We start from the raw sequence: 23,623 nt of genomic DNA, 5'->3' as shown, positions 1-23,623 counted from the left end.
CCACCTCAACTCATGCAGCGCCCCCTTACTGATATTTGGCAAGCATTTATATTGAATGCACTTTAACCGGTGCGATTCCCTCACCTCGCGCCTCTCGTACTTCGCGGCCCCAGGCAGCAGCACCGTAGAGCCACATCGCTGGCAATGCACGCCCTTACTGTTCTTGCCATCGGCAGACACCAGTCCAGCCTCCATGTCATTGACTGCTTGGATGAAAGCAACCGCACGTGAAAACAAGACGGAACAAGCTCCGCCCAGACAGCGTCAACAGGCGAGGTCGTAACAGGGGCGTGCTTGGTGACGAATGCGGAAGAAGAAGGGCACGTAGAGTTAGGGTAAAGTAGAGATGGGAGAGTCAACAATATTGTAACAGTGAAAGCCAATGTGAAGCCCACGCCGAGACTGCTGAGTTAAACTTCTTTATTAAGTTAGAAGGAGGCAAGGGGCTAACATGCCCAGTCGGGCTGTTAACTTCTTGCTCCCCCCAGCCCCCTGCACACATACACACACGCACGCATACACACGCCGCCGCAGCCCTCTACCCTAAAGCACTCACAACAATGTAAAGGAAGCACTAAAAACCGGGACGTGCATTTATTTCTACAGCTACAGGGGCGCCAGGATTGCACATGCTTACCTGTATTTAACTCTTTCAAAAAAGATGTGCTTAAATAGCAATAGCATCATATTTAACAAACATGCCAGCAGTAGTCCACAGAAAACGGTGAAATTTTAGGTTGCACCCTTTAGGAGAGGGATGTCTGTCTTTTAACAAGATCGCGGCCAAATTCCTTTCAAATGGGTTCAGACTGAGGCTGACGGAAAAAAATTGGATCATGACCGCATTCAGCCCCGCCCACCCTTTAGAACGCCCGCACCATGCAACGATTCAAAAACAACTGGTTAAAATATGTTCTCTCAATGTTTCAAGCTTTATTACAAATGTCACAAAAAGATGTTAATATTTCACTTCTGTTATTCGATTTTCTGCACAATAAAATACACTGAACATAATCTTCACAAAAGTTATTTACAAAAGTTTAAGCTATTGCTATTATAAATTACAATAACTTTTATTAAAGTATTAATTATTTTTAAAAATTAAAAGCCATTGTTATTTGTAATATCAATACATCTAAGTCACATAAATACAACACATATTGCATTACAAATGCTATAAGTGTCACATTTGCGAAAGTTATAACCATTGGCATTGTAAATAACAAAGCTATTAATTTCGCTATTTTCAAAACCAACAAATAAATAACAAATTTGTCATTTACAATATCAATAGCTCAAACTTTCCTAATGCGAGACCTATTGCATTGCAAATGCTTGTTAGTTATTTCGAGCGAAATCAAAAACTCCCTGACTAGGCAACTGAAGAATCAGAAGAAGGAGAGAGGTTGGTTTGATTCCAGATGCACCAGGGCTTATACAGCCCTAAAAAAGGCGCTGCATAAAAAACCTAAATCTGCAAAGGACATCCGCAGACTCAGGAAAGATTACAAAATGGCCATTAGAGACAGGAAAAATACCCTGAGGTCAGAAGCTTGGGAGGCTCTTTATTTAGCTTCCAAAAGAAATGACAGCGCGAGCTTTTGGAAAACAGTGAGAACCCCTTGTAGGAAGGTAGATCCCTGACTATGGTTGCCCCCAACTTTTTGCCTGGTGTTTTGCTGGTTTTCTGACTTAGTTGACCTGGGGCCCTGCTATTCAGGACCCCAGGCCTACTGCTCTCTCTGTAAAATGGATTCCATGTACCCTAGGTACATATCTAATTGGATACTGAGTCACCTTATCAGTCCCTGTACAGTGTACCTTAGGTACCCAGGGCATAGAGGTACCCAGGGCCTACCAGGGGCTGCAGCATGTATTATGCCACCCCTGGCTGGCCATCCAAATCTGACACAACTGGCTGCACGACAGCTGGGGCAAGGTGGTGTAATCACCCTTTGCTTTAGATATAGTATACCTATATCTAACCCTAAAATGGACACACAGATCTCCTATCAGTCACTCCTATGGCAGGCCTTGACAATCCTGAAGGCAGAGTGCTTGGAATCGTGTGAGATAGTGCTCTGGCATGAGCTGAGCCTGTCTGCGGCTTTCGGGATCCATCCCTTAGCCGTTTCCATGATATCGCATACCATATACTCTTAAGTGCATTATAATCCTCGCGGTTATATGCCAACTCTGGTATCGCTTTATCAAAACATGTCGAGTAAGGTGTCATACGAATTGGAATACTAACCCCTCGCCAATTCTGGCGACGGGGTTAGCATTCCACCCTTCTAGAGGGACACGACATGTATGTAACCTGTAACCCCGGTTAAAGTTAGACAGAGCCTTAGCTCCACAAAATGGATGCTGCCACCGAGACACAAGTCTGCCCTCCTGCTGCTGGGAGTCCTCCCAGCCCAGGAGGCAAGGACAAAGGGTTTCCTGCCAGGGGCGGTGCCAGCACCGTCCCAGACAGGATTTTGTGTATTCTAGGTAGGCAGGGCTTTAGAGGAAGGTGACTGCAAGTGGCACCCCGGTGCTCACTGTGCATAGGCCGGCTGGAACCAGTTCCAGGGGCACTCCAGCCCCTGATCTGGGGAAAGCCCGCCAAAGGAGAGGGGTGTAACCACCCCCCTCCTAGTCCCACCCATAGGGCAGGACTTAGTCGTGTGCCAGCCCCTTTTTGCAGGATAAAGGTAGGAACTGGCCCCCTTCCAAATCAGATCATCTTTGAATCCTGAAACTACTTTCCACGAAAGGAACTCAAGACTTCTTCCCAAGATTCTCCCTTGTGACTAAGGAGTAGTCACCCTGCAGCAGCAGGCACCAACCAAGCATCGCGGTTTGTTGCCAGTCTCTCCTTCGGATCAAGACTGCTCCAGCACGACGAGAACCGGCTTCCCCGGCACCTCTGACCTCAACCTACATCATCAGCCCAGCTGTGATCCGTGGGTGCGACGAGACCTCGAGGGACCGGCCATCTTCAGAACTGCACAATGCTTGTCCAGCACGACTCCCGAGTGACCCTCGACTGAGTGCTTTGGGGTAAGAGAAGCCCCAACCCTGAGCAGCTCCAGCACCGAAGTTCAGCCCCCCTGCATCCACGAGATCTGCGTGGGGCCCTTCTGCTCTTTGCTGCCAACCGCGTTGTCCAGGTAGCTTGCCCGTTTGGCTAGTGACCCCTTCACGACGCTCCACGACGACAACAACTGCTGGTCTGGTTGCTCCAGACTAGCCCTTGCTCCCCTCCAAAAGAGGAGCACCCTGGACCCTCCTGGTCCACTCAAGACGCCATTTTAGGTCCACCGCGTGGGCCTTGCATTTGCCAAGACTTGTTGCCCAATCCTGGGTCCAGCGACGTCGACAGCAAGAACCTTCGTGGGACAGCTCGCACCTCCATCCTGGTCGCCGACAACGCCTCCTGGTCCGAGAGACTGCAGAGCCCAGCAGCGCCCACTCACCTGGCTGAGGTGACTTCGTCCGGTGCCATCCTGGTGCCCACTCAAATCACTGGCTAGTGATTCAGAACTTGGTCCCCTCTGCTTACAGGTTTCTTCTTCCCTGATCCAGGCTTGGATCACTCCGAACTTTCTTCACTGGCCGCCTGTCAGCAACTCTTTCTTCTGGCTCCTGGATCTTCAACGAGGGTTTCCGACGCAACTTCAACCCTATGCAGCCGCAGCCCCTGGGCTAGGTAACCTGAGTACTCCGGTGCTCCAGCATAGTCCAACACCCTAAGTGTTCGGATCCACTCTTGTTTTCGACCCACCTAGTCGGGTTCGCCCGAGAACAGTAACTTTGCAACTGCTAGCCTCCATAGACTTTTTCCCGCCTTACGCGTGAGAGTTCCCACTCTGCACACGACGTCCACAGGCCTCCTGCATCTAATCCCAGTGTTTAGAATTGTAGGCCTAGCGATTCCTAAGTCTAGAAAAGTATTACTTACCTGCTAGCAAGTTCGCATTCCACTTACTGAGTATATGGTTTTTCGTGCCCCTAGGGCATTTGTGTAAATTGTGCGACTTAAAGTATTTTCGTAAGAGTTTTGTTGTGTGCTTAGCTCCCTGACTCATAAAAAGTTCAGGGTAGTCTTGTTATAAATAAATATCTGTTTATTTTCATAACAACTTGTGTGGTGTCCTTTCACTTGGTGTTCAAGGGGTAATGTGATGGTAAAACAGCTGGCTTAACACGCCCTCTAGAGTCTTAGCCTTAGACTGCTCGTATCCATGCTACTAGGATAGCTGGTCTATAAGGTTGACTTACAACCAATCATCAATAAGGGTTGTTTGGACTGATACATTGTGATCACTAGAATAGTGAGCACTGCATATCAGGCCAACTTCTCACACCCCTTTTCTTAGTGAGGAGGTGGGGCCAAAAATAGATATAGCAATACCTGAAACAGACTGGGTTAGTCACTTCTCGAGAGTATACGAGGGAGGCGAGCATGAAGGTGAAGAATATATGGGGTCTTCGACCCCTCCTCCTGACCATCCCCCGAGTAATGACCTTTTCTTTACTCTCGAGGAGGTTGAAAAGGCCCTGAGTAGAAGTAAGGGCGCTAAGGCGCCTGGCCCAGACGGGGTTCCCATAGATCTATTTAAAAGTATTCCCTCTCTGTGGGCGCCCCTTCTGGTCCAGGTGCTCAATGCCAGTTGCGCTACTGACTTCCTCCCCACCTGGGTGGAATCTGTCATTGTCCCGATTTATAAAAAAGGAAATAGACAGGACCCAGCCTTTTATAGGCCCATTTCTTTACTGGACTCCTTTACTAAAATAGCGGGCAGAGTCATTTTGGACCGACTTTTGGACTGGGCGGAGGCAAACTCCGTTCTGTCCGATCTCCAGTATGGTTTCCGTTCCGGCTTGGGGACCGTAGAACAGGGACTGAATTTGATGATGCTGGTCGGGAAATACACGAGGGCTAAACAAGGAAACTTGTTTCTGGCCTTCGTGGATCTCTCGGCCGCGTTTGATTGCGTGGTGCATTTTAAACTGTGGATGATACTGGAAAAATTAGGGGTTGATCTAAACATTATTTATTATCTTAAACGTTTTTACAGCAACGCGTCGGCCCGCGTTCGTTATGGCCTTAAGGAAGAGTGCACAGACCAAATACCAATCAGGAGTGGGGTCAGACAGGGTTGCGTCCTGGCCCCCTTCCTTTTTAATTTGTATATAAATGGATTGGAAGAAGCCTTGTGCAAAGACAGTTCGGATCCCCCATTTGTAGGTGGTCGCCCAATACCGGCACTTTTGTACGCTGACGACGCTGTACTCATGTCACGTACTCAAGTGGGTCTACAGCGGGTGGTTGACAGCTTTTCCCGCTTTATGAATGAGTTAGGCCTGAAAGTCAATACTTCAAAGACTTTCACTATGTATTGTGGCAGACAAATTAAATGTAAGAGACCAATTTTTATAGCGGGACAGAAGCTCGAATTCGCTAAACAATTTTCTTACTTGGGGATATTTTTGCCCAAAATGAGACATGGTCCCAAGCTATCTCTGCGAAAAAACTTGAGCTTACTAGATCAACCGCTGCTCTTAAAATCTTTTCTAGAAAATTAGGGACCAGACCCCCTGTAGAACTGATAAAAATATACAAAGCTAAATGTGTAGCAGGTGCTACCTACGGTAGCGGGGTCTGGGGTTTTGCAAACTCACTACCTATTCAGGTTCCTGAAAATTCATTTTTAAAATATATATTGGCACTCCCCAAAAGCTCCTCTAACTTTAACTGTCACTCTGAACTGGGCCTCTGTTACATCTCAGATCTGATCAAAGTAGAGCCAGTGCTGTTATGGCACAGACTCTGGACTCAAGAGGCAACACACTTAAACAGAGCTGTTCTAACAGACATTTTGAAGTTGGAGGGTGCTACTAAAATACCTTGGGTGAAGTACGTTTTTAACTTTTTGAAAGATATTGGGAGAGAGGAATATTTCTCGAACACCTTGGATATTTCAGAAATCTCAAGAAAAGATTTTAAAAAGGAGTGTTTAGCCCTCTTAGAATCTCACCGGGTTGCTGTGGAGGTCTTAAAACCTTCTGTCCAGCAGCACCAATTGGGTTTAGCAACTTTTAAGATTCAGCCCTATTTAATCTATGTAAATAACAATTATGAGCGCTTTTTACTTTCACGCTTCAGATTCAATATCTTCCACAGACTGGTCAGCTTTCCTACGATTAACAACTGGACGCATGATCTACCATGTTGTCCCTGTGATAATGTCTCCCCCCAGAGTACCATTCATGTATTTTTATTTTGTAAACTGTATCATGAAATGAGGAAAATTGTCCTATTGCCATTCTTAAGAGTTTTAGGATTTCGTCATTGCCGTGCGGCGATGATTAGCATGCAAGCGCATGCAAGCGCTAGATAATCATGTATCTGTAGCGACAACAGCTTTGTACCTAAGGAACGTGATGATTATCAGGAAACGTATGAATACATAACTGCACTTTACAAATGTATTTATAATTGTAACTGCACTTTAAAATGTAATTGTTCTGCTTATGAATCCAATGAATTATTTTATTTTTATATTCTCTTTTTAAATTGTATATTTGTAATTTATTTGTACTTTTATGATTGCACACAACAATCGAATAAAGATATTTTGAATTGAATTGAATGCCGTCATCAGAATGGGTAGCCGTTGCGGACAACACGATGCATGAGCCGTTACAGGACCTAGCAAGGTATCTGTATCCATTGGTACTGCTGATGGTAGTGTAAGACAGACGTCCAACACGCATTCTTCTCCGCATAGCATACATCGAAGCACAGGTAAGATGCAATTTTGCCAGATAGGTCTGAACGAAAGAAACCAGGTCATATTCAGATCTCTTAGCCGGGCTAATCCGAGGACTCTAGTTATGCGGTCCCGATAGCGTATAGCTAGGATCGTTTCTTCCATCGTTGCTGGAGTCTTGTCTGCGACTTGGCTTGCCATATCGGAGCAGAAGAATAAAAAATAAAATTCCTGCTACGAGTCCCAAAAGTAGAGGTAGGCCGCCAAAGACAGAATGGACAAAATTGGGAAAAATGCCCAGAACTGTTTCGAAGGGTGTTAACAGTCCCGAAAAAATTGTCTTAAATACATGTGCGATGCCACTGGTATCTGACATGTTTAGGATTTGGCTCAGCATTTCTACGAAATGCATGGGGCAATTTGTTGATAAAAGGGTATGTATCTCTGCCGTTGTCCTTGCAACTTGCAGATCATACGTTTCTCTGGACGAGGTCAAAGGCACGGTTGTCTGTAAAAGAATAGACTTCATTCTGCTTAAAGTATCAATTCGAAAAGAAGAGATATTCAAACGAGGCCATATTGCCGCCTCTATATCTGGATTGCTGTTTGGATACAATACTTGCATACAGCAAGAGACCATGGAACTAACGCTGATGAGATAGGCTTTTCCTGGCACCATGCCACAACAGCTGTGGTCATTTACTAGAATATAGCTCCTGTTAGAAAGCTGTCTAAAGAATGGCTCTATCTGTGTTGCAGGAGTGCCGTGCAGGTGACATGAAAGGTTATTCAAAGACCCTTTGCAGGCTCCATGCAAGTTAATACCTTGACACAGAAGTGTACCGCTTAGTGATCGTTTACAATTTTTACCACTAAGAAATACATTCTTTTTCTTTTCACTGTAACATGTGTGTGTATAAGGCAATTTCCATGTTGACATGATGTACCCTTTACCCAACCTTTCATACTGGCCCGCTGGTATATATTCTTGGCAAAATTTAAACTGGAAAGTTGTTATCGGAATTGTGATTATTCCGTGTATTATCCATTCAATGACAGGTCTTTCTGACATTGTCAATGGTAATCTCTCAAGTTTTTCAATGCTCAGAATCGTATAGTCTGCTCCTTTTTGTGCCAAACTGATTTTTTTATCCGTAAGGTTAAAGATAGAAAATAATGACGTTGTGTTGATTAAACGCCATGGCACGTAGCCTGAACGCAGATTTTGCAACGTCCAGCCAAGCTGTACAATAGAACGTAATTGGGACTGACCATGTTGTAACATTAGTAAGTCCTGCTCCAGTATATCAATAGCAGATGATACAATACTGTCCAGTGAATATATTCTAGAGGACAGAGTCGTTAACCCATTGTCCACAACAGAAAGTGATTTTTCCAAATTAATACGATCAATTTCTCGTATTTTTTCTGCTGTTTCACTTTGCATTACTTTCCAAGCTTCGTTGTACGCAGCGTATATACCGGCCGCTATGAAACGTTTTTGACGCTGTTTGCGTGGTCCCAGTATGAAATCACGCAAGTCAGCACCGTCTTTAAGTAAAGTCAAGTGTTGCATAATTTCAGCCAGTGTGAATTTCTGTAGCCATTCGAGGCATAGTTTCCCTACACTGTATGTTGTAACTATCCCTGGATGTTGTCTCTGGGAGTATCTTGGGTCTGGCCTGGTCATTTTGAACCCCTGTATTTTGTTCAGGAATCTATCTTGACAGTTATTTGTGTCTGTGGGCCAGATCAACCATGTTTTCCAATCAGGATGTGTTCTGTTTTGGTATAAAATATGGGATACGTCTATCTCCATATCAGTAGTGCTATTACTATTAGGTATGGGCTTTGGAATAGACGGTTTGTTTAAGTCTTTAATTTTGGCTAGGCCAAGACAGATAGTCTGTTGAATGGTGCCATTCAAGAACATTAATTGTTCTGGGATCATGCAGGCTCTAAACAATGCTTCTAAACCTTGGACCTGCCATTCTTTTGTACCCCAGATGGTTTTTGTTTCAATGTTATTTTTCCAGAATTCAAAACCAAGTGTAGTCATTTTTTTCATAAAATGTTTCAGAATAGATCAATTTAGTATTTGTCAGCATTGTTTTCGTTCCTGTCTTATTTAACATTTTAAAATAAAACGTTTCTGCATCACTTGTGTTAAACCCTGAGAAGTATGGGAATTTCTCATAGAATGTTTTTGAGCTGCTTTTAGGTGGCGTTGCACAATGTTCCCATTGATTATAATTAAAAACATTTCTAGGTTGAGCAGATTTATGCAAATAGTGATGACCAAAGTGATTATAACAGTACATTTCTTCTTAATTTGATGAACCCTGTAAGTAATCATGTTCTGTAAATTTTGCTGACATTACTAAATCTGACATCATATTATTAATATTTTCAAAGTCCCAATCATCAGAGAAAGTACTTGGTTTTACAAAGTCACTTAATGAAACCTCAAACTGGTGTGGATATTTCAAGAGCTCAATCGGGCCATAGATTTCATAATCCGTTTTGTCCCATGCTACCCCACCGGGTATTGGATTGGCTGTGACGTTCACTGATGATAGTTCTCTTTTCTCGATGTGAGATGACTTGTGAGGCTTTAGGACCAAGTTGATGTTCTGACTTGCTGTGTCCATTGTACTGTATTTTCCTTCAATTAATTTTCCCAAACAAAGAACCATGATGAGCCAAAGCAGGAGGAAAAGTACACCTAACACAATCCAAAATTCAATCCATGGAGAAATCAGATAGGTTTCTTTGAGTTGATGAAAGAGTTCTGTTACTTTTTCTTTGAAAGTTTTTGTTGCTGGCGTTTCTTCAGGCTCGCTTGGATCTTCAGAAAAGTCATCGAAATTGATGAAGTAGCCAGATGCAGTTCTGTCAATTTTTGGAATTGCTTCCGACTTTTCATTTGCTTTTGGATTTTTCTTTGTTTCATTAGCATAGTCTGAAGCTACATCGTTGTAGACTGGTGTTTCTTGACGAACTGTTGCAATTTGGGTTTCAAGAGGCATAAGTTCCATGGCTTTGTTGCATAGTCCTTTTTTATTCACTGCAGGTTATCGAATGTGATTAGTCTCTCAGTTTGAACCTCTTGTATTGTAGCAAATTTTGGTACTCTGCTATTTCTTGGGAGTCCACTGGGCCTACTACTTATTATTGGCCACATGATTGTGGTTTTACCAGGTCGATGGATACAACTCGGTTCTCCTTTTTGCCAGCAAGGGGCGGTAGTACAACTGATCTTGTTCCGCTGACAGCTAAGACAGGTACTGCTTTTCTGTAAGAAGGCCCAAATTCCTTCTTTACCGCGATCTTCTCTCTGACTAGATCCCCAATCTTTGGAATCCAGACAGGTCTTGCTGGGGCAGGTGGTTTTTCTTCAGTGGCTGTTGGCTGTTGCTTTAACTTTATGTTGCTCAGGTTTCGTCTTGTTTCATTTAATTCCTGTAAAACAGCCAAACGGTCTTTGATATCAAAGCATTTTTCATCTACCACTGAAGTGTGACTATCAAGGTCCTGAATACACATTCTAGTACCGAACAATAGTTCGTACGGACTGAGACCTCTTAGAGAATTTCTTGGCAGATTTTTAAGACTACGTTGGACACTTGTTAAATGTTGGACCCACCCATCACCCGAACCTAATACCCTCGCCGTTATAGATTGCTTTATGTCCCGGTTTTTTCTTTCCACTACCGCATTTCCCTCAGGATGGAAGGGACAAGAGTACCGCAATGCAATGCCCCTGCTGGCCATGGCCTCCCTATAAGCCCTAGAGCTAAACGCGGGACCATGGTTAGAATGTAGCATGCCAATTGCGTATATGCCGATAAAGACTCGCAAATCTTTTATAACAGTTCTGGCGTCAGCCGAGCGCTGGTGTCTACATTTTAAGTAAATCTAGTCTTAAATATAAATGGGATGCATTTTTCCTGCTGGATTTTTGCGTTTAGATAGCCTTATGCTTTCTAAAAGAAGGGTCCTGGCATTACTGCGGTCGGTTCGCCACTACGATCTCTGTTGCTGTTTGGACAGCACATTGCAAATTTGTAAAATTGCAGGCTCATCCCCGGCCACCAGTATTCTGATTGTAATTCTTTCAGAGATTCCTTGATCTCTCGGTGCCTTAGACCCAATCCCATGTGTGCGTCTGCTATTAAAAAGACTCTCCTGTTCGTGTTTGGAATTACTCTATCCCCCACTCCAGGAATTCGAGCAAAAGGAACGGAGTTTGCATCAATTATGTATGTATAATTGAGTGGATAGTTCACAGGTAATGCTGCACAGTCGTCTTTCAAAGACGCTTTTACCGCCAGCATTGTTTCCCTGTCTATGTATTTTTCTGAACGCTTTTTTGTGGCTACGGAAGCCGGTTGAGCTGCTTCCGCCGTGGCTCTGTGAGCCAATGAATTCCCTGCAACGTGAACGCCATCACGTTGATGACTCAGTGTATGTATCACGTGAGTCTTTTGTAGTTCTTTCTGCAAAAGAACTACCTGTTCCCAAAGCTTTTTATGCTTTATTGTGGCACCTGTGTCATCTTTGTAATCGTTTTGAACTAAGTTCTGCAAGTCATTATTGTAAGATTTGATGCAGTATTGCGAATCGCACACTATTAGTGTGAGGAATTCGTGATCGGCAATATCAAGCGCCATCTTAAATGCTAGTAGTTCAGTTCGCTGACCCGAACTATCTTTTACAGATTGAGTTATAGAGACAAGTGGTCTCAATTTTCTTTCGTGCCACCGGCATTTAACAACCGCGCACGCAGCACTGTAAGCTTGCTTACCCCCAACTGCGGGTTGTGCTGATCCATCTGTATATATTATACAGGCGTAATGTTCCAGAGGCAGAATTTTGATTGGCAGAGGATATTCTAATTCATATTTTAGATTTTTTATTTTTTTCATTTTCGGGTCAAAATAGTATTTCACGTCTTCTGCAGCAAGATAATTTTCCCATTGTATCCATTTTGGATCTAATGCCACATTAGTCAAATTGCGTGGGCTTGTTAATGCCTCAAGGGCTGATTCTGCTGTTAAAACAGTTATTCTTCTGCCTTGGGCTCTTTCTTTTGCTACAGCAGTTTGAGCCGCTATTAGGATTTTTTCAGTACAACTGAATTTCATTTCAGCTTGTGTGTACAAGTGTGATTTGTAAGCTATTGGTACCGTTTCTCCCTCATTAGAGGTCAGGTACGTGAATCCGCATCTTCCTGGGATGACTCGGATTACAAGGTTGCGTATGTTTTCGCGAGTTTGCAATTTAGTTTTAGCTAACATGTCTCTTTGCAATGATCTCAAAATTTCTGTGTGTTTCTGAGTGCAATTTATTGGTTTGAAATCAGGTTTTATTAATTCATAGAGAGGTTTAACTCTCTCTGCATAATTTAGAATATATGTTCTTCCGAAATTCAGGAAACCTAGTATTGATTGTAAGTTCCTCAGCGTTTTAGGAGCTTGGAGTACAGTGCACTTCTCTAAGAAGTTGTCTGCTAGGCTTTTGCCTTCACTTGATAATTCATATCCTAAAAATAGGACAGTTAGATGGGCAATTCGTGACTTTTTAAAGTTGAATTTGTAACTCTCAGCTGCAAACCCAAGTATTATGGGGTTCACTCTTTTCAAGTGAGTCTCCAGGTCATCATCTGTGAGATAGATGTCATCAACATAAGATAATGCTTCATCATCATATATTTGTAGTAAACGCGAAGAGCCCAGGGGCCATAGGAAGACTCTGATATCACTGGACTGGTTCACGATTCTAGGGGCTTTTGAGGCAGAGGGTGATGACGGATCTAATGCCTCGTTGTCCATAAGTTGAATTACACCCTGTCCACAATACATTACCACTTGCCGCGGACGTACATGGTGCACCACAACGCACGGAATTGGGGTAACCCACTCATCTATAGATTATGCCTCTGGCTGATTGCAAGGACTACTGTGTTAGACAAGAGCTGCTTTTGGGAGTTGCCGGCCGATGTATATACGCATCTACGAATTGTGAGTGCCTAGGATGGGATTGCAAAGGGAGCGGGGTTGAGGGGTTAGCAAGGGGTTTTCTGTTTGGTTAACTGCAGAAGCAACAAAAAAGAAAATGTATGTACCACTTGATGTTATCGTACAGCATGGGGCATCTCGCTCTGCATTTGCTTATATGTTAACAATACCATGCTATGCTTTCACTAAATATGCGAATAAACAAATTTTCAAACAAATCATATATTTGTAGTAACTCTGTTACCCTTGCTGAGAATAATCCTGGGCTATTCTTGAATCCCTGTGGGAGTCGACAGAAGTGTTTTTGCGACCCCATTATTGAGAACGCGGTCAAATACCTGCTCTCAGGTGCAATGTTTTGACAAAAGAATCCATTAGAGATGTCTAATGTCGTTTTGTATTTTTTGCGCACAATGTTATTCATTAGTGCTACACTGTGTGAGTTTTGTACTGCAAATGTTTTGCAACATGAGTTAAGGTGTCTGTAGTCCAATACTAGATGATATGAATCGTCTGGTTTGGAGACAGGAAACAAAGGATTGTTCATTTGCGAGGTGCATGTTTCAATCACCCCCTGGTATTCAAGTTGATCTAAGATCTCCCTGACTTGCTTTTTAGCTTATTGTTTAATTGGGTACTGCCTTTGTGCAGTGGGTTGACATTTTAACTGGATTTTGTGAGGAGGAGAGTCCTCATCCCATCCTACATGATTTTTATATAATGCAGGAGCTTGGGCCACTGCCCATTTTCTTGCAAATGTATATTTTTTATGAATTGGAATATTATCTGAGAAGGCAGGCATAATCATTTCTTCGCCATGAGGGCACTCCCTGACAAACTCTGGTGGCCAGTCTTTCTCAGCTAAAAGGATGTCATAGCCTTTCGAAAGGTTATCCCAAAAGAGACTCCCTACTTTCCTAGTCTTGTCCCCCTCTATACGCAGTGTTATTTCGTATATTTTATGGGGTTTGCTAACTCTGGTATCTGCAGTTTCCACTTGAATGTATTCATTCATGTCCACTGTCTCCAGAAGATTCATCAGGATCTTGTGAGCTATGGTCACTTCTGCTGCGCTGTCTAGCATTGTCTGGACCCACTCTCCGTTTTTCAGTTGTGTCCTCAGTATCCTCGGCATGTTTAATTATTTTAATACTGGCTACCTTCTTTCTTGGAAATTGTAATTTTTTTACTTTGATGAGCAGGTTCCTTGTCTTTGGACTTGACGTGCTCTTCCTTATGTTCTGACCGTCCTCTTCTTTCCGATTTCTGTGAAGAAGTCTGAAAAGATCGAGAGGGACGTGTATCAGTATCTTGATATCTATCAGGTTTTCTTAATTTATCCCTATCTCTAAGGTTGTATCTTTTCTCAGAGGGCTCCCTCTGGGGAGACTTGTTTCCTCGGTACGGAGATCTTTCTCTCCGTTGAGGAGACCTTCCTCTGGACTGGAATCGTTTTTCTTTGGGAGTCGATTGTTTATTACCATCCCAACTCTTTTTTGGAGTGTTTAGATTATTTTTAATAAAAGTTTTTTCAGGATTTTCAGTTAGTTGGGGTTTTACTGGTTTCCCACCCAAACTATCTCTACCTAGTTCTTCATAGGATTTTTCTATGATTCTGGCAAGTTCAAAAGGTTGTTCTGCTATATCTGTTTCTTTCAATTTCTGGCGGATCGCCACAGATGCTGCTTCTCCTTTTATGTTGGCTAATAATATAGCCGAGACCTGCTTGAAGTCTTTCAGTAATTTCATACCCAGAGTTAAAGCAGGTTCTGGACCCTATTAATTTTGAATCTGTCTTAACACATCTGGTATTACCGCCATGGACGGAACACCATGTGTTTTTGTGTAAATGGAAGCAAAGACTGTGCCCCAAGTGTTTCAGTCCTCCACATGTGGTGCGATCCCCATTGGAAGACAGATAGTCAGAATTCTGTGTTTCTCAGTAGGTGTAGTATCAGGAAATACTGCCTCTATTTGAGTGATTTTTTTGTGCTAATCAGAATGGAATGTGTTCCCGTTTTGCGGGTGTTTTACCAAGACATGATTGTATGATGTGAGGAAGAGTCTGCCCTTACCCGGAATACGCAGATGCATCCGTGGTGTCAGCAATGTCCCATGGGACTACAACGCCCATGTTCGTCTCCTGTGTTTCCACAGGAGGATGCCGGTCATCGGTTTGACCCGGAAGCCCAACCCCCATACCCCGGAAGGGAGAAAGGAGAGCCAACGATAAGTGTGCCGGGTCGGGACACTAGGGAGAACGCGGAAGGAGAAGGAGAGCGAGGTTTTGTGACGGAACAGAAGAGAGAAGACGCGGGACCCGGTGGAGAAGACGCGGAACCCGGTGGAGAAGACGCGGGACCTGGTGGTGAAGACGCGGGACCCGACTTGGAGAATTCCGAAGTGCCGGACGACGTCGAGGAAAGCTGGTCGGAGGATTGGTGGTGTCCGGAGGAGGCTGGAAGGCAGCCGTAACTCGGAGGAGAGTTACGGCGGGGTCGGTGAGTGTAACCGGCTCGGGGACACAGAGGGAGGGGGCGGAAAAAGATATAGCGGGAGGGTAGAGCACAACGGGGCATCACGCAGAATCTGTGTACTGTACTGTGTATACCTGGAGATAGACTACACGGGCAAACACACGTGGTTCTCTCTTCCTTAGGCACTTAAGCTTCCCATCCCCACGTTCATGTTAAAGAGTCTCCCTAGGCACTTAATTTCACCATTCCCTCGAACCTGTATTAAGAAAGGAAAATTCGGTACCATCCTATAACTGTGCTAATCCCTGCAAAGTCACAACGGTGTGGTGAAGGGAAAAGAAACCATATGTAAAAAGAATTCCATTCTGACGATACCCCTATATTGTCTATTTCTATCCTTCTATGAGCCTCCGGAATAACCATCCCGGTCCAGAAGAACCAGAGGGCAAGAAAACAACTTTGCAAGCCTCAAGTTCCTCCGGCTCATCCCAGGAATCGTCAGAGGAAGAAGAAATCCAAACTCCCCAATCCTTTCCACTTCCCCTTTCTATTAATAAATCAGTTTCTAAACCATTATTGCAGCCTCCACGCCTGTTTATCAAGCCCGCACTCCCACAAGTGGTGTCAGAAGTGGGATTGAAAGGCAAAATGGAGGCTGCCCTTGCAAGAATGGCCGAGAATCAGGAACACCTCAGCAAAGTCATGGAACGTTTCCTGACCGTTGTTGAGGAAGACCGAGGCAAGCTACAACAGGCCATAGCTGGACAGGGACAAACTCATGAAGCTGCCATGGGCAAACTTACAGAAGCCCTGGGCCAACAACGGGGACCTACCACCCTACCATCGGTGGTATTACAACATTATGTGGCCGGAGAAGACCCAGACTTTTTCTTTAGTAACTTTGAGCAAATGGCGAATGCAGCCTCATGGCCCGCCGAAAAATGGGGTCAATATTTAGGTCCTTTATTGTCTGGCGATTTACAAGCAGCCTACCAGGCAGCTACCCTACAAGGGGCTGTTCCTTATGCGGACATAAAAAAAGTATCCTGGAAAGACTAGGAGTAGATGATGAGACATATAGACTGAAATTACGACAAATGAAGGAAGGCCCACAAGAAACCCCTCGCGCCTTATATTTTAGGGTAAAGGACATGGCGGATGGTTGGTTAAAACCGGCTACCACCGATAAGGATGGGATCATGGCGAAAATTTATTTGGAACAGTACTTAATGTCTCTACATCCTCCTATACAACGGTGGGTTAGACAACAAGCCAACCGTACCCTGGAAAAAGCCGTGGAGATAGCCAGTGCTTATAATAGGGCACAGGACTTTCAAAAAGGCAAGGAAGAAGTCACGGGGAAAACTGGTGACATCTACAAAATCGGCCTCCCCGACCCCCAGTTGCTAAAAAACCCGAACCTCTTGCGCTTGTTCCCAGTAGTCCAGTGCCCAGTAGCCCGTTTGTACGACCCCCTGTGGCAGGACCCCAATGCTTTCAGTGTGGGGGAAAGGGGCATATAGCCAGGTTTTGTCCCCAAAAAGAAGAACCTATGGAGATAGGAATGGTTCGTAATTACTTCTGTTCACCCCAAGAAGACAAAAGACTGCCCCCATATAAATGCACCGTTTCCATGAATGGACAACCTGTTACTGCCCTAGCGGATACCGGATGCTTACACAGTGTAGTTAGACCCCAGGATCTTGGCAATCGCATCGGTCCTATAGAAGGTATGGTGGTCATCAAATGTGTACATGGTGACATCAAACCATATCCAACCGCTCGGGTACTGGTACAGCATCCCAAAGACTCGGGGACCTCCTTAAGAGTGGGGCTAATACCTCGGTTACCCGAACAAGCTATCCTAGGAAATGATTATGCCAAATTACCTCAGCTGTAACAGGAGACTACACAATCTGCAGAAGATTGGCTAGCCTCCGCACCCTTCCATACAGAGCCTGAAAAAGAATGGCCGGCTCCAAAAAACCGGAAAAGTCGGAGTCAGAGGAGGGCAGAAAAGGGTAGAGAGCCCCTGGTGGTACCTGTAATCCCTGTAGAGAATCCCTGGGAATCGGATCGGAACTTCCATGCTGCCCAGCGGGAAGACCCTGTTCTTCAGGAAGCATGGAACAAGGCACTCGATGAAGAAGATCCATTACATGTAGTTCCATATTTTTTTGTTAAAAACGGCCTATTATATAGAAAGAGCAACCCAGGTCAGAATGCCCAGTTGTTAGTTCCAAACCCATTCCGAGAGAAAGTGTTGTATCTCGCCCATAGCCATCTCTTGGGGGGACACTTTGGGACAGACAAGACAGAAAAAACTATCCTAGAGAATTTCTATTGGCCGGGAATATATCATCAGGTCAAAAGATACTGCAGGGAGTGTCCGATTTGTCAGAAACATAGCCGTTATCAACCCCCAAGGGCGCCATTACTACCCCTTCCCATCATAGATGAACCCTTCTCACGGGTTGGCATGGATATTATTGGACCCTTATTGCCATCTAGAAGTGGGTGTAGATACGTACTAGTGCTGGTGGATTATGCTACTCGGTTCCCAGAGGCCATACCCCTATGTAGACCCGACACAACCAATATTGCAAAGGCTATGGTTAATGTGTTTTCAGGGTCGGTTTCCCAACAGAAATCTTAACCGACCAAGGAACCCCCTTTATTTCCAAAATGATGAAAGACATCTGTAATCAATTAGGAGTGAAGCAAATTCGAACCTCGGCCTATCACCCTCAAACAGATGGGCTGGTTGAAAGATATATTGCCACCATTAAGACCACTCTAAAGAAATTGTTGGATCTGGAAGCCCGTAAGTGGGAGGACATCCTTCCCTTGGCACTGTTTGCCATCAGATGCAAGGAACAAAAGAGCACAGGGTATTCCCCTTTTGAATTACTGTATGGACATAGACCTCGTACCTTACTAGATATGGCCAAGGAACAGTGGGAAACGGAACAAAATGATACCAGACCACTTCCTGAATATGTCTCAAACCTAAAAACTCACTTGAGACAAATTCGGAGTATTGTTAGGAATAACCTGGAGAATGCACAGATTGCCCAAAAGAAACAATATGACAAAGGGTCTAAACCTAGGTCCTTTCAGGTAGGCGACCTCGTGCTACTCATGATGGCAACTTCAGACCATAAGTTACTGGGTCAATGGCAGGGTCCCTACAAAGTCATTCAACAGGTAACCCCAGTGACCTATAGGATAGAGACAGATTCACAGAAGAAGATAACACAAATATATCATGTGAATTTACTAAAGAAGTGGGAGGGACCTATTCCGGTGTCAGTAAATAGTGCAGAACCCCAAATACCCCTATTTCAGCAGTGTTTTGATCCAGAATTGCCTAGGATGTTATCACATGAACTGACAAAAGTTCTGCAACCGTTATCGATCGTTTTTTCCACTTCCCACGGGAAAGACCAATCTCATTGAACACGCCATCAGAACCCCTCCGGGTAAACTGGTGAGATTGAGACCATACCGTATACCAGAGTCCCGCCGACAGGTTATACGGGAAGAGGTTGAGAAGATGTTGCAGTTGGATGTCATAGAACCATCTAAAAGCGAATGGAACTCGCCTATAGTGTTAGTTCCAAAACCAGATGGATCAGTGAGATTTTGTATTGACTTCCGGGAAGTAAACAAAATCTCTGAGTTCGACACCTATCCTCTACCAAGAGTAGATGAAATGGTGGAAAGGATAGGAAAAGCCAAGTTTATTAGCACATTAGACTTGTGTAAAGGATATTGGCAGATTCCTTTAAAAACAGAGGACAGAGAAAAGTGGCTTTCTCAACCCCGGATGGGTTGTACCATTTCAAAATGCTACCCTTCAGCTTACATGGAGCACCTGCAACGTTCCAGCGAGCCATGAATATGATACTCAAACCCCATGAGGCCTATGCTGGAGCCTACATAGACGATATCATAATATACAGTGATACCTGGGAACAGCATTTGGCTCACCTTTCACAGGTGGTAAAAACCCTAGGAGTCTATGGATTAAGAATCAATCCCACCAAAAGTCATTTGGCAGCCCAAACAGTCAAGTACTTAGGGTACCTTCTAGGTGAAGGAGTCATAGGACCCCAAACATCCAAATTGTCTGCCATTTCCCAGATACCTTTACCCAGGACAAAAAAAGACTTAAGAGCCTTCCTGGGCTTATTAGGTTATTATCGAAGGTTCATTCCTGGATTTTCACAAACAGCAGCCCCCTTAACGGATCTTCTACAGAAAAACGTACGAACGGAAGAGATCCTACAATCTCCTCCTGCGGAAGTAGTACACTCCTTTGAATCCTTAAAAAACTCACTAACCTCTGAATCAGTTCTGATCAGTCCTGATTATTCCCGTCCTTTTATTTTACAAACCGATGCTTCAGACCTAGGATTAGGAGCTGTCTTATCCCAAGAAACATCACAAGGAGAAAAGCCCATCCTGTACATAAGCCGTAAACTATTCCCTCGGGAAAAGAATTATGCTACCATTGAAAAAGAGGCTCTTGCTATCAAATGGGCAATAGAATCCCTCCGGTATTATTTGGAAGGGAGAGAATTCATCCTCTTTACAGACCACGCCCCTTTGGAGTGGCTAGCAAGAAATAAGGGTCACAACGAAAGAGTCCTAAGGTGGTTTCTTTCCTAACAACCGTACAGATTTCTTACTAGGCATAGGAAAGGGAAAGACCAAGGGAACGCTGACTACTTGTCTAGATATCCTCAGAGCAGTTCCCCTAGAAGAAGGACAGCAAGGGAAAGGGGATGTGAGGAAGAGTCCGCCCTTACCCGGAATACGCAGATGCATCCGTGGTGTCAGCAAAGTCCCATGGGACTACAACGCCCATGTTCGTCTCCTGTGTTTCCACAGGAGGATGCCGGTCATCGGTTTGACCCGGAAGCCCAACCCCCATACCCCGGAAGGGAGAAAGGAGAGCCAATGATAAGTGCGCCGGGTCGGGACACTAGGGAGAACGCGGAAGGAGAAGGAGAGCGAGGTTGTGCGACGGAACAGAAGAGAGAAGACGCGGGACCCGGTAGAGAAGACGCGGGACCCGGTAGAGAAGACGCGGAACCCGGTGGAGAAGACGCGGGACCTGGTGGTGAAGACGCGGGACCTGGTGGTGAAGACGCGGGACCCGACATGGAGAATTCCGAAGTGCCGGACGACGTCGAGGAAAGCTGGTCGGAGGATTGGTGGTGTCCGGAGGAGGCTGGAAGGCGGCCGTAACTCGGAGGAGAGTTACGGCGGGGTCGGTGAGTGTAACCGGCTCGGGGACACAGAGGGAGGGGGCGGAAGAAGATATAGCGGGAGGGTAGAGCACAACGGGGCATCACGCAGAATCTGTGTACTGTACTGTGTATACCTGGAGATAGACTACACGGGCAAACACACGTGGTTCTCTCTTCCTTAGGCACTTAAGCTTCCAATCCCCACGTTCATGTTAAAGAGTCTCCCTAGGTACTTAATTTCACCATTCCCTCGAACCTGTATTAAGAAAGGAAAATTCAGTACCATCCTATAACTGTGCTAATCCCTGCAAAGTCACAACGGTGTGGTGAAGGGAAAAGAAACCATATGCAAAAAGAATTCCATTCTGACGATACCCCTATATTGTCTATTTCTATCCTTCTATGAGCCTCCGGAAAAACCATCCCGGTCCAGAAGAACCAGAGGGCAAGAAACAACTTTGCAAGCCTCAAGTTCCTCCGGCTCATCCCAGGAATCGTCAGAGGAAGAAGAAATCCAAACTCCCCAATCCTTTCCACTTCCCCTTTCTATTAATAAACCTGTTTCTAAACCATTATTGCAGCCTCCACGCCTGTTTATCAAGCCCGCACTCCCACAATGTTCTGTGGTGTAATTTTGTTTTGTGTTCCCCTGATGAGGGGTCAGCTGTGGAATGTTAATTGATGGTTGGACTGTTGAAGTCCGCATTACATATTGGACCAATTGTCTATGTATCTTAATCAGTATTATTAGATTATCGCCTTACCAAACGTTGGGCGCCATGTAGTGTAGTTCCTATATTCCCAATAGGCTCTGCGCATTGGAATAATATAAACAGCAGTGTAGACGTAGGACTGAGGTCGACTAGGTCTCTACTGACTATATTAGACTTAATTAGTTTTGCCAGCTAGCTCAGAGGTCACTAGAAACTTTCTCGAGTAAACAAGGAGGAGTTTAACTTCCCTGGATAGACAAGAAGGGATTAGCTTCTGACAACCATAAACATGACAACTTTGCTCCCTCAGAATAAGAGTGTATCTCTAGAGTCGTGTGAAAACAATAGACAGCTATTTTACTCAGTCAATCGTGCATACTTAGTTTCACCAGAGTGCAGAGAATAGAGAGACGGGCGTTTTCAATAAAAGGTGTTATTTATTGAGCAGTCTTCTTTCTCATGCAAGAGAAATGAATTGCCACAATTGCAATACTTAGTATAAAGTAAAGTGCGTACAGTAAAAGGAGTATTATAAAATAATACTGTAAAAGCATGGATATGGTTTCTTAGCCATATGATACTTTAAAATGGATAAAATATATACATACATATATACATTGACTAACGTACTCAACTGGTGCTTCTAAATACGCCTACCCCGGTGTACCTGACCTAAGCCTAATACGTGGGAAGGAGTAAGTAAGTAGCAGGATAAGTTAAGTTGGTTTTTGCCAAGGATCTGAATCAAGAATTCTCTTTAAGGGTTTAGTCAGCTCCGTTCCTGGGTAATAGAAAGCAGGAGGTCTGGTATCTCTTTCTCAGGACTCGATATCCCAACAACCCGCAAGGAAGGCTGAGAACACCGTAGCTGGATTTCTCTCAGTGCGTCAAAAGGGAGGGGCGGCGTCCGTGGGCTCTCGCGTCAGCTGGGCTCTTGGGCAAGTAGATAGCCGCCTGCTCCAAACCACCGTGTGTTTGCTTAAGGCAACGTTGGTATATTTATACCTGAAAGGTGCCGGGTTTGACGTAAGGTTGGACATAAGACGTCAATAAAGATGTCACTAAGAACTGGCCGTTCTTACAGTGCTCACAGGAGTTCTAGGACAAATCAAAACAAAAGCATGGGGAATTCCCAGGTTGCTGGAGGTTTGGTTTGTTTAGAGAACTCGTTGTACTTTCTAGGAGTCTATGGGAGTAGCCTTGCCGTATTTGGACTGCATTGGCTATGACTAAATATGGATATGATTCTTATGCCTTTATAAGGATATTATTTATTATAACCACATAAGGGCATAAATCGGGAATATTTAAATAGGGTCCTAGATACGTTCACAACACCCACTCCACGTATAATGTCCATCATTACTAAATACTAAGCAATACTAAACATATAACGATGCATGTGTTTTCCAACCCACCCCAAAATACATAAAATGCATTTGAAATGGTATATACACGAAAAATGAGTATTATACTATACGTTTTTCAAGCAGTGGTGTCATTTAGATGATGCATATAGTACGTTGAAATATTGGCTGAATGAATTGCGAAAATTACATTTATGAAATGGCTCTTAATACAGAAGAGAAGGTCGAGACCATTTCATCACATATTTATACAAGACTGTACATGTGCTAGAGGCTAAGTCATAATATTGTCTCTAGAGTTTCTAAAAAAAATAGAAATCTTGTTCTCTAAGAATAGTTCTACTTTAAGCAGAGTATCATGTGCCAAAAAAGTAAATATTTTGGGAATTGGAAAAATAATTTCGCTTTCAGAGGAAGAGAGAAAAAGAAATAGTTCCAATGTTTTCAGAAGTGTTGTTTATCAAAAACTGAAGGCCGAATTCCGAGTTCAGGGAACGCTGTGTGCTCATGTTTTGTTTCAAAAGTTATTCTCGTTGTTAGGGGAGAACATAAGTTCAGATAGGCTGGCAAAGAATTTGTCTACAACAGTAGGTGAAAGTTGGACCAAGTCCGAAAAAGTAGAAATAGTGCAAATGTGAGAAGCATTGCCGTCATCGGTGTCTAAATCAGCAATGGTCACAGAAGGTTGTACCTGTGTGCCGCTTTCATCTCGTACCTCACCGCCACCTAATCGTAATGGTGAGGTCTCAACGAATGCCGTCATCAGAATAGGTAGCCGCTGGGGACAACATGTTGCATGAGCCGTTACCGAACTAAGCAAAGTATCGATATCCATAGGTACTGCTAATGGTAGTGTAAGACAGACGTCCAACACGCATTCTTCTCCGCATAGCAGGCATCGTAGAACAGGTAAGATGCAATCTTGCCAGATTGGTCTGAATGAAAGAAACCAGGTGGTATTCAGATCTCTTAGCCGAGCCAAGCCGAGGACCTTAGTAATCCGTTCTCAGTATCTCATTGCTAG

The sequence above is a fragment of the Lissotriton helveticus genome, chromosome 7 (assembly GCF_964261635.1).
Source record: "Lissotriton helveticus chromosome 7, aLisHel1.1, whole genome shotgun sequence".
NCBI classification, from domain to species: domain Eukaryota; kingdom Metazoa; phylum Chordata; class Amphibia; order Caudata; family Salamandridae; genus Lissotriton; species Lissotriton helveticus.
This window is presented reverse-complemented; position numbering follows the sequence as displayed.